At 38.2% G+C, this 18020-nt stretch overlaps 1 pseudogene; it reads right to left on the reverse strand.

Annotated features, from left to right (window-relative positions):
* Positions 1-230: 230 nt before the first annotated feature.
* LOC142639478 (putative multidrug resistance protein) lies at positions 231-15578 on the reverse strand (annotated as a pseudogene).
* Positions 15579-18020: the final 2442 nt, after the last annotated feature.

Genomic DNA, 18020 nt, shown 5'->3' on the forward strand with positions numbered 1-18020 from the left:
TTCTCACTATTCCTATATGAAAGGATATACCTGTAATAATAATTATAGTATCTGCAACAATAGTTCTTATTATAAAACCTGAACATAATCATATAGTGTGAAATAAAGTATAACTAGGATCCTCCGCCTCTATTAACAAAATTTAGATGACCAATTTTAGTCTCCTGAGACAGACTAATACATTATATGCAACACCTTAATGTCTAATCACATATCACAGTGGCTCTAGTTTACTGCTTAGAGGAGCTGCCACCTTGTTGTTTTATCAGAGAATAATATTCTCCACCTCGACCCAGAGAAACTAAATCATTATGTGACCCTTGTTCCACAACCTTTCCATTCTTGACCACAGAAATGGAGTTGGCTTTCTGAATTGTTGATAGCTGGTGAGCCACAACTACACATGTCCTGCCAACCATTATCTCTCAAGTGCTTCTTGAACTAGGTTCTCTGACACACTATCAGGTGCACTGGTAGCCTCATCCAATAGGAGGATTGAAGGGTTTTTTAGTATGGCACGAGCTAGTGCTATTCTTTGCTTCTGACCTCCTAATAGCTGAGCTCCTCTTTCTCCACAATATGTGTTATACCCACCTCTCATTCCACTGCAATAAAATGTGAATATGTTATCAATAAGGAAGCTGCTAGTTTCATTTGCTATGATGCCTGACATTTTCTAGTACATTATTCATTTTTCTTTTGGTAACCAATATTGAGGCTAAAAGATTAGGTGGTGATTTTTTTTTTGGTTTACCTACTTAAATTTCATGAATTGTTCAAGTTTCTTTCTCAAAGGACAGGTTAAGGGGCTCAGAAACGTTTGACATAGTTAATAACATGTGTTCGGTGTAGCTAAAATCAAATCATGGCTTTCTCGTCAAGAAAATTCAATGATATAGTAAGGATTACAAAGGGAAATTTTTCTAAATTATGTTATGTAATTCTGTACCTTATAAATTCATGAGCATTGGCATGGACAGGCAGCTCTTCTTATCTCAGATTCTGTAGCATCCTCTTTCCCATAGGAAATGTTTTCATGTATCGTTCCAGCAAAAAGAGTTGGCTCCTGGCTTACTAATGCAATATGTGACCTCAGAATTCTCAAATTATAGTTCTTAATTTCTTGTTCATCTATATAGATTGATCCCTTATCAGGATCATAAAATCTCTCAATAAGGCCAATGATGGTTGACTTGCCAGAACCACTCGGCCCCACTAGTGCCACTGTTTGCCCTGCATCAATCTTAAGGGATAGGCCCTTAAAGATCATTTGATCAGGTCTTGATGGATATGCAAAGAAGACATTTTTGAGCTCCACACGACCCTTTATTCTTCTTTTAATGTCTAGTCCCCATTTGTTATCTGGATCAATCTCACTTTTCCGGTCTAGGATGGCTAGAACTGATTGAATAGCACTGCTTCCTTTAGATAAATCATTAGTCATGCTCCCAGCTTCAGCAATAATGTATGCAGTAAATAGCAATATTAAAAATGCTTGAAAAAGATGCTTTGGTTCTATTAAATTTTGTTGTAGGAGCCTCCCACCATACCAGAATGCCAAAGCTGACGAAGCTGTGTTAAAAAACTGGGCGCTAAACAACCCAAAACCTGATATCCAGGATTGTTTAATACTCTCCTTCCTAGGACCTTATAAGGTTTCACCAAAAAGACACAATATTCTCTTCTGAGAAGAGAAGGAAGTTATAGTTCTGTGATTAATGACAGCTTCACTTGCTAGTTGGCTTCCTTCCTTCTGTCCTTTTCGAGCTTTTTCAGCCATACTCTTCATCAAAACAGTTCTTGCATAAAAGCTCCCAATGACTATTGGCTGCACTGCAATCATCACAAGGGATAGCCTCCATGTGACCACAAGTCCTAGTGTGTAAGCAAACGATGCCCCAAAAATTGCTTGAACAAGCAATGACATCCGGTCCCCAACAAGGGATCGAACCATGTTAGCCTCAGTGGCTAACCTTGCACAAACTGCTGCACTTGTGTTATCATCTTGATCAAACCACCCAATTTCAAAGGTCATAAGTTTTTCCAGTAAATTCTCCCTTACCCTTTTTGTCAACCTTTCTCCCATAATTGAATAATTGTAGTGTTGGAGGACATTGGTGATAAAGTTGAAAATACCAATACCTAAGAAAATGAGGGACAAGACTCTGGATTTGGACTTGATTTCAGGCTCATCCTTGAGGAAATAGACCGATATAAGTGATCCCACACAGTAGGCATTTATGGGTTGTACTGCTCCAGAACCTAAGGCTCCCAAGCATCCAAGCATAGCTCTTCCCCACTCTGGCGTATTCATTTTTAGTAAACGCCACTGGGAAGCACGAGGATAGGTAGATTTCTTTAAATATTTATCATCATCATCATCATCAGGATCATATGGCATTGAGATGGAGTAGGGTGTGCCCATGGAACATGCCTGACTGAAAGGGTTTAAGTTGGTGCGGACACGAGATATAGGCCCCCAATTATACACACATATGGGAGGAAGAACAAAAAGAAGACGGCCCAACCTGTGGCCTTATGGATGGAGCCTATTAGTTATTGGGCTTGAGATTAAGCAAGCCCGAACATTTAATAATTAGGGTTTTGTGTTGTTAGGGTTTTATGTTGTAGTTATTTAAACACTTTTTTGATTATTGTAACACGGCTTTTGGAGAATTATAAAAAAATGTTTGCTTTCTCTTTACACTGGTGCCGACTCCAGTCCCTTAGGTGCTGACTCCTAGGGTTTGTCCTACCATTTTTCTGCCCTATTATTATTTTGTGGTTGTCCTACGTCAGTTTTGGTATCAGAGCAGACTTCCGATCCATTCAACACCACCGTAGCCAACCACATCAAAGCAAAGCCATCAAAAAAACAAAAGAGAATGACAGTACCTTTCAAGTTTTTACCCCATGAGATTCTAAACAAGCCCAAGCCAGTCCCTGCCATCCGTGTATTCCCCCAAGCCCCACATGAGTTTCTCACCCCCAAACCAACAGAGCAGCCAGCGGCGCCTCCCAAGCCGGTGACCACCATCCGTGCCCGCCTCTAATCTCAGAACCCACAGCCCACAAAAAAAAAAAAAAAAAAAAAGAAAGAAAGAGAGGAACCCACGAAAGACCCAGCCACCAGCACCCACAAAATCAAAAAAAAAAAAAAAAAAAAAAAAAAAAAAAAAAGAAGAAGGAGAAGCAGAGACTCACGGACCCAGCACTACACCCATCACCGCGAAGCCCAGCCACCATCGGCCGCCGCGAAGCCCAGCCACCATCGGCCGCCGCGAAGCCCAACCGTCACCAGCCACCAGCCGCCAGCCGCCAGCCACCGCGAAATCCAGCCCTTCACCAACCGCCGCGAAGCCCAACGTCACCGCTGCTGAGGACTGCGACCACCGCCGATGCCCAGGCCGAGACGAACAGCCTCCAGCTCCGGCGACTCCAGCCGCCGCCGCCTCCGTCGACGCTCCAGCCGAAGACTCCACCGTTTCTTCTTCCTCTTTTAGTTTCTGTGGTTTCTTGTTTTTCTTTTCAGTATGTGGGTTGAGTTCAGTCTGTCGTTTTGAGTTATTTTAAAGACTGTAGCACAGTGTAATTTATTTTGCAAAAAAAAAAAAAAAAAAGTACTGCTGATGACCCATTGGGCTGTAATTGTTCTCACAGGTTCCTCAGTCCAAGTCAATTCATTACTTGAAGAGCAGACCGTGGCTACCTAATGCATTACGTGGAGCCACTGACTAGGGTACAATTCTGACTCTATTTTTTTTGGTGGATTCAATTTTATCTCATTAAAAAATATTATCTTTATGTTTTTTATGTGCATATCCCACCATACTCCATTATCATATCCAATTTGTGCTCAGGTTAATCGTTTTACTGTTTGTGTCCTCTTTTAGTACCCACTCTAAAATCCAAAAAAAAAAAAAAAAAAAAAAAAAAAAAAACCAAAATATTTGATAAATCTTATTCTTTTTGTGGAGCTTCTTGGAATTTGATGTTTATTTGGGCTATCTCGTAATACTGTGAACACTGTCACTATTTGTCTGCATTTTCTTCCTTTGATTCATCGATCTAGTCTCTACATGCACTTTGCTTGACCTTTAAATTTATATTGAGAATTGATTACTTGAAATTTTGGGAATCTCAACTGCATTCATAAATATTGCGTTGCATGCATCTACGTAGTGGTCGTGTCATGTCAAACCCTGAACATCAATCCACGTCCGAATCTAGGCCCTCTTTAGAACAAACCATAGGAGACCTAGCTAAGAGTGTCCGTGATTTGCTGGATAGGGTAGAGCGAATTGAAACATCTCAAAGAGAGACCACTAACCATGAAGGAGATAACATGCATGGGCAAAATAATAATGGTCACTTTAATAGGGCTCCACACTTTGAACATGATCACTATAATCACTATGGTTCTAGGGATTATGATGATAGGATGTCTAAGGAAAGGATAGAAGCACCCACCTTTGATGGCTGCCTAGATCCCTGGGTTTTCACTGATTGGTTACGTCAAATGGAGAAATTCTTTGACTATTACCATTGGGCTGAGAATAGGAAAGTGAGATATGCTAGAATGAAGTTAATTGGGAGAGCTGATCTTTTCTGGGAGGACCTTGAGGAAACCCTTAGGCGACGACGTGAGCCCCCCATTATTGATTGGATGGAGATGAAGGACGCCCTCTCGAGGAATTATCTTCCTCCAACTTATAGGAGCTCCCTCCTTGAGGAATGGGATCGCCTAAGACAAGGCACTGCTCACTGACCGAATACATAGAGAAATTCAAGGAATTCCAGAGGCGAATTCGAATAGTTGAGGAAGAAGTTGTCACACTCAATAGGTTCAAGAAAGGTTTAAATGCTAACCTACTAGGCGAGATTATCACCCGAGGAGTCACCACCTTAAGAGAAGCCTATGACCTTGCTAGGAGTTGTGAGTTAGCATCCAAATCTATCTTTTGGCGACGTTCCGAGCTTCGAAGCATTCCTCCCAACCCTCACCCTTTTGGTAGCAAACCTAAACTTGCCTTACCCCCTAAGGTCAACCCCAATAGCACCCCGATACAAAAAGAGGACAAGGGAAAAGGTGTGATCAATGAGCCCTCAAGATTAGGCTCTCGCCTCCAATGCTTCAGATGCAATGGGATTGGGCATGTTGCAGCTAGATGTCCCTCTAGAACCCTTGTCATTCAAGAGGATGATGAAAAGGTAGAAGATGTTGAAGAGCTAGTGTATGACCCAAATGCTGAAGAAGGCCAAGATGTTGAGGCCGAATGGGAAGATGATCCCAGTTACCTTGCGTGCATTAGAGCCATCTCTCCTCAGGTTGATGATTCCAAGGCTGTTTTTGGTGTCCCTAGAGTGAATGTGGTGAGGTGTGCCTTGACAGAACAAAGGGAAACTGATGATTGGCGAAGAAGTGCCATCTTCCAGACCTACACTAAGTGTGGAGATAAAACGTGCAAGGTTATTATAGATAGTGGGAGTTGCATTAATGCGGTGTCCTCTAACGTTGTTTCCCGCCTAGGCTTGAAATTGATCCCACACCCTAACCCATATAAAGTTTCTTGGGTGGATACTTCCTCCATAGCCATAAAAGAAAGATGTGTTGTCCCACTTCAATTCCTCACCTACAAGGCGGAAATATGGTGTGACGTAATTCCCATGGATGTAGGGCACATTATCCTAGGTAGACCTTGGCTTTATGATTTGGATGTCACCCTTCATGGGCGATCCAATTCTTGCTCATTTATGTTTGGAGGCAAGAAGATTGTGCTTAATCCTTTGAAACCCAAGCCAATCGACATGAGCAAGAAGCCAGAAGTACCGAAGGCGAAAGGTCTGAACATCATAAGCCCAAAGGCATTTGAGAGGGTAGCAGTTCAGGAATCCATTGTGTTTGTCTTGGTTGCTAGGGAACTTCATGGAGAGGCTTGTGAGGAGCAACCTGGAGAAGTAAGGTCCGTGCTCCAAGAATTTAAGGATGTATTCTCGAGGAACTCCCCCGATCAATTACCGCCCATGCGTGATATCCAACACGCCATAGATTTTGTGCCGGAGCGACCCTACCTAACTTGCCCCATTATAGGATGAGCCTGAGAACATGCCGAGTTGCAAAGACAAGTAGAAGAACTACTTAGGAAGGGTTTTGTTCGTGAGAGCATGAGCCCTTGTGCAGTCCCTGCACTCTTAACTCCAAAGAAAGATGGGACTTGGAGGATGTGTGTTGATAGTCGTGCCATCAACAAGATCACTGTGAAGTATCGTTTTCCTATCCCTCGATTGGATGACATGTTGGATATGATGGCTGGAGCAACGATCTTCTCCAAGATAGACTTGAAAAGTGGCTATCATCAAATTAGGGTTCGTCCTGGTGATGAGTGGAAAACTGCCTTCAAGACAAAAGATGGTTTATATGAGTGGATGGTTATGCCTTTTGGATTGTCCAATGCTCCTAGTACCTTTATGAGAGTGATGACTCAAGTGCTCAAGCCTTTTATGGGAAAATTCCTGGTTGTGTACTTTGATGATATCCTCATTTATAGTAAGTCTAGGGAGCAACACTTAGACCACCTAACTCAAGTTTGCACAACCCTTAGGAAGGAGAGTTTATATGGTAACCTCAAGAAGTGCTCTTTCTTTACAGATAAAGTTGTCTTCCTAGGTTTCATAGTGTCATCTGAAGGAGTTTCTGCCGACCCCCAAAAAGTTCAAGCAATTATGGATTGGCCCGAGCCCAAAACTATACATGAGGTTCGAAGCTTTCATGGGCTCGCTTCCTTTTATCGCCGATTCATCAAAGGATTTAGTACCATCATGTCTCCCATCACTGACTGCTTGAAACATGGGGAGTTTACTTGGACAAAAACGCTACTAAGGCCTTCAGGAGGTGAAACGAGAAGATGGCGAGGCACCTTTGTCATGTGTCTCCCTGATTTCACCAAACCTTTTGAAGTGGAATGTGATGCCTCAGGTATTGGCATAGGGGGAGTCCTTAGTCAAGAGTGTCACCCAATTGCCTATTTCAGTGAAAAGTTGAATGATGCTAAGCAGAAGTACTCCACGTATGACAAAGAATTTTATGCCATTGTACGAGCTCTTTGGCATTGGCGTCATTACTTGTTGTCTCGAGAGTTTATTATCTACTCTGATCATGAAGCTTTGCGTTATCTCAATTCCCAAAAGAAGCTAAATTTTAGGCACGGTAGTTGGGTTGAATTTCTGCAACGCTACTACTTTGTGGTGAAACATAGAGCGGGAGTTGAGAATAAGGCTGCCGATGCACTGAGTCGAAGAGTATCTTTGCTATCAGTCATGAGTGTTAAGGTCACTGGGTTTGAACGACTTAAGGATGACTATCAATCATGCCAAGATTTTGGGGAGCTCTACACTAGCCTAAGTAATGCTTCACATCCCGTCTTGGATGATTATACCCTTCAAGATGGTTACTTGTTCAAAGCCAACAAGTTGTGCATCCCTCGGTCGTCAGTGAGAGATTTTCTAGTTTGGGAGATACATGCAGGAGGCCTTGCAGGTCATTTTGGCCGAGATAAGACAATTGAGGAAGTGGAACGTCAATTCTATTGGCCTGGTCTTAAGAGGGGCGTTGCTAAGATAGTTGGTCAGTGTCGTACATGTCAACTAGCCAAACATCGCAAGCAAAACACTGGTCTGTACACGCCTTTACCGTGCCGAGATCGCCCGTGGCGAAGACGTGAGTATGGACTTTGTGCTAGGTTTGCCCCGCACCTTTAGGAAGCATGATTCTATCCTAGTAGTTGTTGATCGCTTCTCTAAGATGGCTCATTTCCTACCATGTTCTAAGACTTCTGACGCTTCTAAAATTGCAAAGCTTTACTTTGATGAGATTGTCAAGCTTTATGGTCTCCCCAAAACCATAGTGTCAGATAGGGATGTTCGATTCATGAGTTATTTTTGGAAGACCTTGTGGCATTTAGTAGGCACCAAATTGAAATTTTCCACGGCATTTCATCCTCAAACCGATGGTCGAGGTGGTTAATCGTAGCCTAGGAAACCTCCTTCGGTGTCTAGTGGGTGAAGCCAATCGGAATTGGGATTCAATTCTTCCTATAGCCCAACTTGCATATAATAGCTCTGTCAATAGGTCTATAGGCGTTAGTCCTTTTGAGGTTGTGCATGGATATACACCTAGGAAGCCCTTAGATCTTTTGCCCATGTCCCCACATGTTAGGATTTCTGAATCTGCTGAGGCATTCGCACGACATGTTCATGATTTGCATGCGAGATTCACAAAAAAATTCAGGTAAGTAATTCTCAATATAAAATTCATGCTGATACTCATCGGCGTCATGCAGAGTTTCAGGTAGGAGATTATGTCATGATTCGGATCCGACCTGAACGGTTTCCCTCTGGGACCGTTAAAAAATTGCAGGCTCGTAGTGCCGGTCCGTTCAAGGTATTGAAACGAATGGGCCCAAATGCATATGTCATTGACCTCCCTCATGATTATGGTATTAGCTCCTCCTTTAATATTGAGGATCTAGTTGCTTATAAAAGCCCTACAGCTATTCCTGATACTCCTTTTGATGAGCCTTTACCTAATCCTATTGATGCCCCTATGCCTACCCCTTTACCCTTAAATTTGCCCTATGCACATAAAGAATCTATTGATGCTATTTTAGATGAGCAAATTGTTTCTACCAGGGATGGAGGAGTTCATCGTTTCCTAGTTCGGTGGCGCGGGCGACCAGATTCCGATTGCACATGGATTACTAGAGATGAGCTACGACGGCGGATGCGACTTGCGAGTACTATCAGAGCTCTTCAGCTTTCCACTCGACGGGGTCGAGTTCCTCTCACTCGGGGGGAGTTGGTGCGGACACGAGATATAGGCCCCCAATTATACACACATATGGGAGGAAGAACAAAAAGAAGACGGCCCAACCTGTGGCCTTATGGATGGAGCCTATTAGTTATTGGGCTTGAGATTAAGCAAGCCCGAACATTTAATAATTAGGGTTTTGTGTTGTTAGGGTTTTATGTTGTAGTTATTTAAACACTTTTTTGATTATTGTAACACGGCTTTTGGAGAATTATAAAAAAATGTTTGCTTTCTCTTTACACTGGTGCCGACTCCAGTCCCTTAGGTGCTGACTCCTAGGGTTTGTCCTACCATTTTTCTGCCCTATTATTATTTTGTGGTTGTCCTACGTCAGTTTAACATTGGAGTACTGTGAATGCTTGATCTCACACTCACTGGACTTGTGGGATGCTCATTTTGTGATGGCTTCTTCCCTCTATTGAAGAACTAGGAGTGGTAGAGGCTTCATTTTGCATTGCCACTTGCTGCAATTGCACCATCTTCGAATATTCCCCACCTTCTCCATCATTCATTGACATCAACTCATTGTGTGAGCCTGACTCAACTACTCTGCCAGCTTGAAGAACCACGATTAGGTTTGCTGTCCTAATTGTGGACAAGCGATGAGCAATGATGATTGTTGTCCTCCCTTTTGATGCCTGATCAATTGCCTCTTGTACTATCCTTTCAGATTGTGCATCCAACGCACTAGTGGCTTCATCGAGCAGCAGGATCTTGGGATCTTTTAGCAGTGCTCTGGCTATGGCAATTCGTTGCTTTTGACCTCCAGACATTTGGAATCCAAATTGGCCAACCTGTGGAAACCGTAGTAGTTGATGTTATACAGTATTCACATAAATAAGCTTGCCACAGAATTATCTCAAAAAATTTCAAAGTTCATAATTCACATCTAAATCAAACACTTCAAAGTCAAATCAAGACAGCAATTCCTATGGAAGAAAGTACAAACTGCAGTTGGGTAAATGTCATAAGAAAATTGTTTTGGGGATTGAGCAGCTTACTCAATTTATCACACATGCTTTTGGATATAGTTACAATACAATCTTTGCTGCAATTGCATAGAAAATTTTAGAAGGCTTTTAAAAATACTTAAGATCTCCTTGTTAGTCTTTATTTGTTGGAGTACCTTAAAAACTTAACACAAACATAGCAGACAAGAAACAATTTCTGAGTCTAAAAAGTAGGCTTACTTGAGTTTCATATCCATCTGGTAACTTCGTGATGAAGTCATGTGCATTCGCTGCTTTGGCCGCATTTATGACACTGTCGATTGTAGCTCCTTCCTTTCCAAATAGTATATTCTCTTTTATAGTTGTTGCAAATAGAACAGGTTCCTGATTTACCAGACCCAATTGGGATCTCAACCATTTCAGCTGAAGTCTTCTTATCTTATGTCCATCCAAGAGTATTTTTCCTTCAATGGGATCGTAAAATCTTTCAAGTAGTGCAATGACTGTGGACTTACCAGAACCACTGCCCCCAACTAGACCTACTGTCTGACCAGCTCGAACCTTAAGATTGAAGTCTTCTAAGATTGGCGTATCAGGACTTGATGGATAACAAAAATATACATCTTTGAATTCAATTTCTCCTCTCACAAACGATAAAGCTTTTCCCTTTTTATCTTCAGAGTCTATAGTAGGAACTCGATCAATCATTTCGAAAATCCAAGAGGCAGCAGTTGTTGCCTCAGTGATGCCTGTTAGATATGGGAGTGCACTCAAAACACTCCTGAAATCACAAAACAAAATTTATTAATTCTAAATTGAAATAAAGCAACTGAAGCCTAAGCAACAAGTGAGAAATATAAAATTAGTTGTGAGGAAAAGACTCACAATCCTCCCATGAGTACATTAAACCCAGCTATGAATACATGACCACCCTTTTCATGTTTTTGAGTAACCAAATAAGTACCAACCCAAGCCTGAAAACCCCAACCTATGTATATCATTCCCATGCTCCCCAACAGTATTCCCTTTAGAAGTCCTTGTTTGATTCCAAATTCCAAGGTTGTCTGAAGTGCACGGCTGAATCTATCTAGTGTCTCCTCTCCCACATACGAATATACAGTTCTTATCGAAGAAATTGCTTGCTCTGCAATCCCTCCTGCAACCCCATAGGACTGAATCATCTTCATTATTAGGCCTATCATGATCTTCCCAAAGACAAGCCCCAGAACAATGAACGTGATTGAGAGTGGTATAGCTGCCAATGTGAGTCTCCATGACAATATGAAGGCAGATATGTGGCAGAAGACAAAAGTTGACATGTAAGCAAGGCAATCAGGTATCTGCATTTAAAAAAGAATCCAATTCAACAAGCAGCATAATGATAAAAATTCTAACTTTTTTGTACTCAGCCTATGCTTTCAAGAAGTGCAGCTTCTTGTCATTGATGATACTAGATCATCTAATCACCACCAGATTTACATGGTAGATATTTAGAGCCAAACTTTTCAACCATTGTCTCCTCACTCTTTCTTGATATAACAAACTTATTTCAGGCCAAAACCAGCTTACTCAGAAAATGATATAACATAAATGAAACATGACTAAGTACTAATATAGATGTTGTATTCATTTCAAGAAGCCTAGTTATAACCAGTTGTAAAGGGTTATCCACTTTATATGAATGGATAAATTATTTAGGATACATAATTCTGAAAATGATTTAGAATGGGACTTCTTGTGCTGTGCAATTTTAAAATATGATTTTGAGAATTTTCATGTGTGTCTTCCTAGATAGTGAGCCCAATGAGGGTGTCACTGAAATCATACCTTCTCACATAAAGCGACTTGGATTAAATTGGCATCAGAGGAAATGAGTGTCACAACTTGGTTGGTTGTTGAAGTACCAGCAGTTTGAGTGTCAAAGAATCCAACATCTTTTCTAAGGACAGATTTCAGGTATTCCATTCTCATCCGAGAGGTCTGTCTCTCAGCAGTTCTTGTCCAACATTGTCCTTCTGCAAAAGCAAATATTAACCACAACAAAACAAGCAACATAGTTAAAGGACTAATATTTATGTGACAATCTTCATTTCTTTCAAGCAAAAGATGATTCCTGGAAGGAATCAAGTTATCAAAAATTGCAACTTACCCATGAAGGCAGAAAATCCAACCCCAATTGCAGCATAAAGCAACTTGAGCGCATGCTGAAATAATTGAAACGATTGTAGCAAGTTCACAAATTGCCTGAAGTGTTAAAAATAAATGATACAATAAAAAGGGTTCTCATGGTCATTGGAAAATCACATTAAGGATGCAATGTTTTTCTAACTTAGGTAGCAACATGTACGACGAAGAGGGAAGTGAATTCTCTCCATTCACTTTGAAATTGAGAGATTACCATGAACACCATTTGCTTTTAAAATAAAGAAGGTCCACTTCATTCTGAAATTTAATTTTTCTTAAATATAAAGGTATACAAAATGCCATTTTTAAAATTTCGGGTCCATGATACAACTGAAACTGAAACTGAAACAAAACTGAAAAATATTGTCAACAAAATAATTTTTTAATGGATAAAAATACTGTTCACGCCTAAAATCATTGTTCATGGCCAATGAACAGTGCACAGTGCGCATCCTAGAGGAAAAAAAAAAGAAAAAGGAAGGAGCTGAAAGGCAGACGCCGGGCGTTTCAGCCCAATCCAAACTCACTCTTCATTTCTGCAAATTAGGAATGACAGCTTAGTTTAAATGATACCTCACCATTTATACCTTTAATACAAATAAACTAAAAAATAAAACTAAGCTAAACTAAACTCAAAGGTGTTACGTCTACAACATTTTTACAACAAATCATAGATGGTTAGTTGTTATTGGTTCAAATTTGAACCTAAGACTAAGATTTTTTTTTTTTTTGTCCAAACAATAACAACTAATAACAACTTACTACTTAAGATTTGTTGTAAAAATGTTGTGTTATAGACATATTATTTCTCAAACTAAATATTCACTAGGAAATGATCACTTTCCATATTAAAATCAAATAGAGATGTTCCTAATACTTGTTGTCTGAGGAAGAATAAAAGAAAAGTTATGATGGGATTATTTCTACAAAAAATGTTTTTGGAAAATCACTTGTTTTTTTAGAACATTTTTTAGTTTTTCTGTGTCTGGTTGCAACCCTCAAATAAGCAGGAAAATACTTTCCATAGTTTGGCTTGCATAAAAAAATCAATTATATTTCTTGTAATTCCAAAAAAATATATGAATAAAAAAAAATTTTCACGATAACAAACCTCAAATAAAAAAAAAAATGTTTTCTGTTTTTAGGACATTTGAGTCACAAATGAGGAAAAACTCAAATTCGGAATCTATGCAAGAAATTATGTAAGAAAGCGATTGGTCTGTGCAGAAATGTCATTTGAGAAAAAGTCAACAGTGATCAATAATTGGTCAATTAGGTCAATTACCAGCCAATGGAGGGAAGAAGGAAGGAAAAAGAGACATAAGTTACTATTGGGAGAATTTTTGCAGTATGAAGTTTATTTTTGATAGTTTTCCAACCCATTACGTAACGTATGGGAAAACATCTCTCCTCTATTGGATTTACCTTCTATTAACCACAAAACACGTTTTCCATTAACCATCACCACCACCACCATAACAACAACAAAAACCATTTTAAATTAATTTGTGTTTTAAACTCTATCAATATCAGAAAATGTAAAATAAAACTTTCAAAAATAAAAAATCATATAAGAGCACATAATAGTATACCATTTTTTTTTTTTTTTTTAAATTTGGAAACCCATCATATAAAACGAACGAAACAAGTGCTGAAGTTAGGGGGCAGTGCCCCCTTACCTTTTTAAATTTTCCATTAAGAGTAACCTAAGTAGGTAATAAAACACCCTTGTTTCTAACCCACGTGTAGAGATGCCTACATAGTTCTATAAGAGATGTCACCCTCTCTCGTTTAACCATTTTTTACTTCTACCAAAAAATAATTATAATTTGACTAAAATTTTAGTTATTGGACAAAGCTCTCACATATATCTTGAGTTGGGCTGTCAGCTCGATTCATCGAATTTGTCTAGAACTGACATCTTGAACTCTAAATATTTTGTCAAATCATCTTGCCTTTTAAACCCCCTTGTTCCATCTTCTCAATTCTCTCCAAAAAAAAAAAATTCTTCTCAATTTCTGAAAGTTGTGCTTCGTGTGTCTCCTTTCCCTGGTCTCAGTGATCATCAAACATAGCCCAAGAACAGGAAGCTTGGCATTGAACTTCTTTGCTCATGAATTATTGGATGGTCTTGAGGCCTCTCTGCTCAGAAAGTGGGTCACTCATTCCTTCCTTGTTGGGCCACGATGTTAGAGATATAGTAGAAGAATGGGTCGGAGTACTAAAAACGAAAGTCAATGGTTTGTGATGTTTTGGGCTTTTGGTGATATATATCAAAGATTGTGTTTGGGTCAATTAGATCTCAGATTTCTTATTCAACCATCAGCAACTATACCCATTAAGCTAATTGAAACCCACAATTAACTTACAGTTTAGTCCTCTTTATATGTTGTATGGGTTCATCGTAACAAAACGATTGCATATGGTAAAAAGATGTAGCCCTTTTAAGAAATATTTTTTGTAGATGTAAACTGTCATATCAAACCATGTTTATGTTTGCTTTCACTATTCATTTCCGTCTTACTTTCTCAATACCATAAACAATTCCAATGTTTGGAGTTTCTTTAAATAAGGATTTCTTTTTAAAAAATGATAAATAAATATACTACTACTAGAACAACTACAACAACCTAAAAAGCACAAATACAAGAGTAATCGTTATGGATGAGCAATCCCATAAACAATTCAAATATTTTGGGTGTGCATAAATAAACTCTTGCTTTAAATAAATACTAATACTAGAACACAACAACAACCACCACATAGAAAGCACAAATACAAGTGGCAACATTAATAGATAAGCAATCTCATAAACAAGACTAGTGTTAGTGGCACAACTCGCCCCATGTGGCAAGTTGTGATTGGTGGGAGGGGTGTCCCCACATGGACCCACCAATCACAACTCGCCACATGGGCAAGTTGTGGCACAAGTTGTGCTACAAGTCATAGCACCAACATAGCTCCAAAAATAATTCTAATATTGTGGGTGTATTTAAATAAATTATAAATAAATACTACCGCCTAGTAGAAGAACTAAATGTTTAGAGCAACAAGAACCTAGAAAACACAATTATGAGTGGGAGATAAAGTATCTCTTGCACCTGTCCTATGCAACATTTCTCTCATAGATATAAAGGTCTAGCATATCTTTGAGAGAGATGTTACATAAGACTGGCTCATATGAAAATTTTTCTTAATGGATAAGAGAATCTCTTTCACAAAAATCTCACTTTTTAACTTTTTATCATTTTGTCTTTTTCAAAAAAAAAAAAATCATTCAAACTTTTAATTATTAGCTACAACCCTTCAAACCTATTGCACCGGAATGTGATTCACGTTACTACATTATAGACAAAATAAGGCAATTATATGAGAGAATTGATCAACGTTATGCCTACCTTATTTACAACATCGTTTGTCAAAGCTTTGCCACTTCCATAGTCATTGATGACATCGTCTAGAATGAGCATCATCAGAGGGTTCTGCAACCCATCTCCAATGCTACCCAACGTCCCAAACAACATGAACAACATGTCCGCCCGATCTGCATATCTGAAAATGCTATCTTTGGCCCCCATTTCCAATGCTCCTTCTAGCCTAAGTGGCCAACTTTTTTGCTTTTATTTTCACCCTCATATTCAAATGTATCCAATATTTATATATGCATAGTTAACTCCTCTTAGAATATCGGCAGCCTATTATACTATAATCTGCGATATTGTCTTTTTCATTATAGCTATCGTCAATGCTAATTTGAATGCATCAATGGGTTCTTTAAAATACAGCCGGCATTGGTCGATTATCTTGGTTTATAGGCCAACATTTTTGTTTGTTTCCATAATTCCAATCAGTAATTTTACTAGGTGTATTAATTTGTTATCTAACTTTACTGTTTGTTTGTTTGCATGTAGTTACTTACACTCCATAAGAATTAATTGCTGTAATTGACGTTGAATATTTCTTTAACCAATTGAATCTAGTTGATGACGATAACTTGAAAATAAATTTGATGATTTTTAGGAATGTAGTAGGTAGTTTTTTATGACTTTGCATTGTTATGTAGGGACAAACAATGTCACATTCTTGCTTTTCGGCAATGGCCATATTTGGTTCCCATTTTATGGTTGGTTTTGTTTTCGATATAGTATGTGGTTGATTACATGTTGCACCCTTCCTAAGCAAAAAGACACAAAGATTGTAAATTATCAAATTCACTTGTACCTTTTACTTGCCAAAAGCCTTGTAACTGAATTGGTACTTCACCATGCACAAGTGCTTGGAGTCTAGGGGGAAAGATTTTGAACTGAGGAATTATATAGAACTTATAAATATAAATCATGAAATTTACTTGCAACATGTGTACATTTGAATAAGGCTAAGTGACCCAAATTAGATAGATAGATCGAATCTCATAAACAAACTCCCAAAGGGATTAAGTACCGCATCAAGCCATAAGGTTGATTAGATCAAGTATCATTTTCCTTTGGTTAAAACATAGCATTGGTCACTAAAATTTGAGTCATATTCTATTTTAGTCTCTGAAGTTTTTTTAAAAAAAATTCTAATCCTCAAAAAACTGTAAACACAGCAAGTTAGTCTTTCCGTAACTTTGTTAAAATGGAAACTCAAATGGCTTTGTTGAATTTTACTAAATTAATATATAAAATATATATATATATATATATATATATATATATATCACGGCCATGCTACCAAATAATTAATTTGATACATTTATAATTTTTAAAGAACTAAAATAGAAAACTTCAAATTTTGGAAACTAATTAAATTTTGATTGAAAATTTAAAAGTTAACCATTTTTTTTTCTATTTTTGGTTTTCATTTTATTGTCTTCTTTCTTTTTTTCTTTTTCTTTTTTTAACAACATCAGTATTCTTTTTTGAAACCAACAACATTAGTATTCAATAAGAGTCATAACATATTTTATAATAAATCTCCCTCCTCCATTGAGACCATCGTATCTGGTATTTTATCTTTCGTTCAAAATTTCAGTTTTACGAAGTAAAAAGGCAAGGCAATAGGCATGCCCACATTTTAGCGCAATTCGTGAAACAGATTGGTGACTTTCAAGTTTGGTTGGAGGAGATTCCCAACCTCATTGAGTACGCGTGTACTCAAGATGCAACCATTTCAAATTCTGTTTAATAAGAGATGCAATGTCTTGCCATCAAAAAAAAAAATCTCACAAAAATCACAAGTACAGTCATAACATATTTTATAATATATTTCACAACTATTAATTTGATAAATTAGTAGTGATAGGTAATAAAATAGTATCAATAATAGGTTTAGACGAGAATGAATAATAACATTACCAAATAAGAAATAGAAAAAGAATAATAATCTCTCAATTCCAAAAAACATGAAATTTGTTGTGAAATTTTATTTTAGTCTTTTTATGTACTCCGACTATGTTCTGATTTTGCAGTTTATAATCATGGAATAGAAAACAATATAAGACTTGACTTGAACTCAATGCATTCAGCGTACTAGACCCATTGGCATGATGACATATAACTAAAAATAGACACATATTACTATTGTGATAAGTCTAATGCAACTGGATGTTGCGCCCAAGTTTTGCATAGTATAATATTTTTCATACACTCCTATTAATGTTTATAGGGGATTTGTCTTTCCTGTACGTCATTGGGGTGTAATGACACGTAAGAAACCTCTAAATCACACCACTTCAACTCAAAAAATGTTTGATCTCCATCTGTTGCAATAGGAAAGTGACAACAGCCAGCAAGTCCAAGTGTTTTTTTTTTTTTTAATCTATGATAGATTAATATACTATGACAAATGGGTTTCATTTAGCTCAACTGGTAAAATTTTTAGTAATTGAATAAGAAATCTACGGTTTAATCATTGCCTATACCAAGAACCAATTAGTGTCTTGCCGCCTACACTGAAAACCGATTGATATCTTAGTCTGATGTTAAAAGCTATAATCAGGAGTAGACATCATAAGTTGAAACTAGCTAATATATATATAT

Source organism: Castanea sativa, chromosome 6 (assembly GCF_040712315.1).
Source record: "Castanea sativa cultivar Marrone di Chiusa Pesio chromosome 6, ASM4071231v1".
In the NCBI taxonomy this organism is placed as follows: domain Eukaryota; kingdom Viridiplantae; phylum Streptophyta; class Magnoliopsida; order Fagales; family Fagaceae; genus Castanea; species Castanea sativa.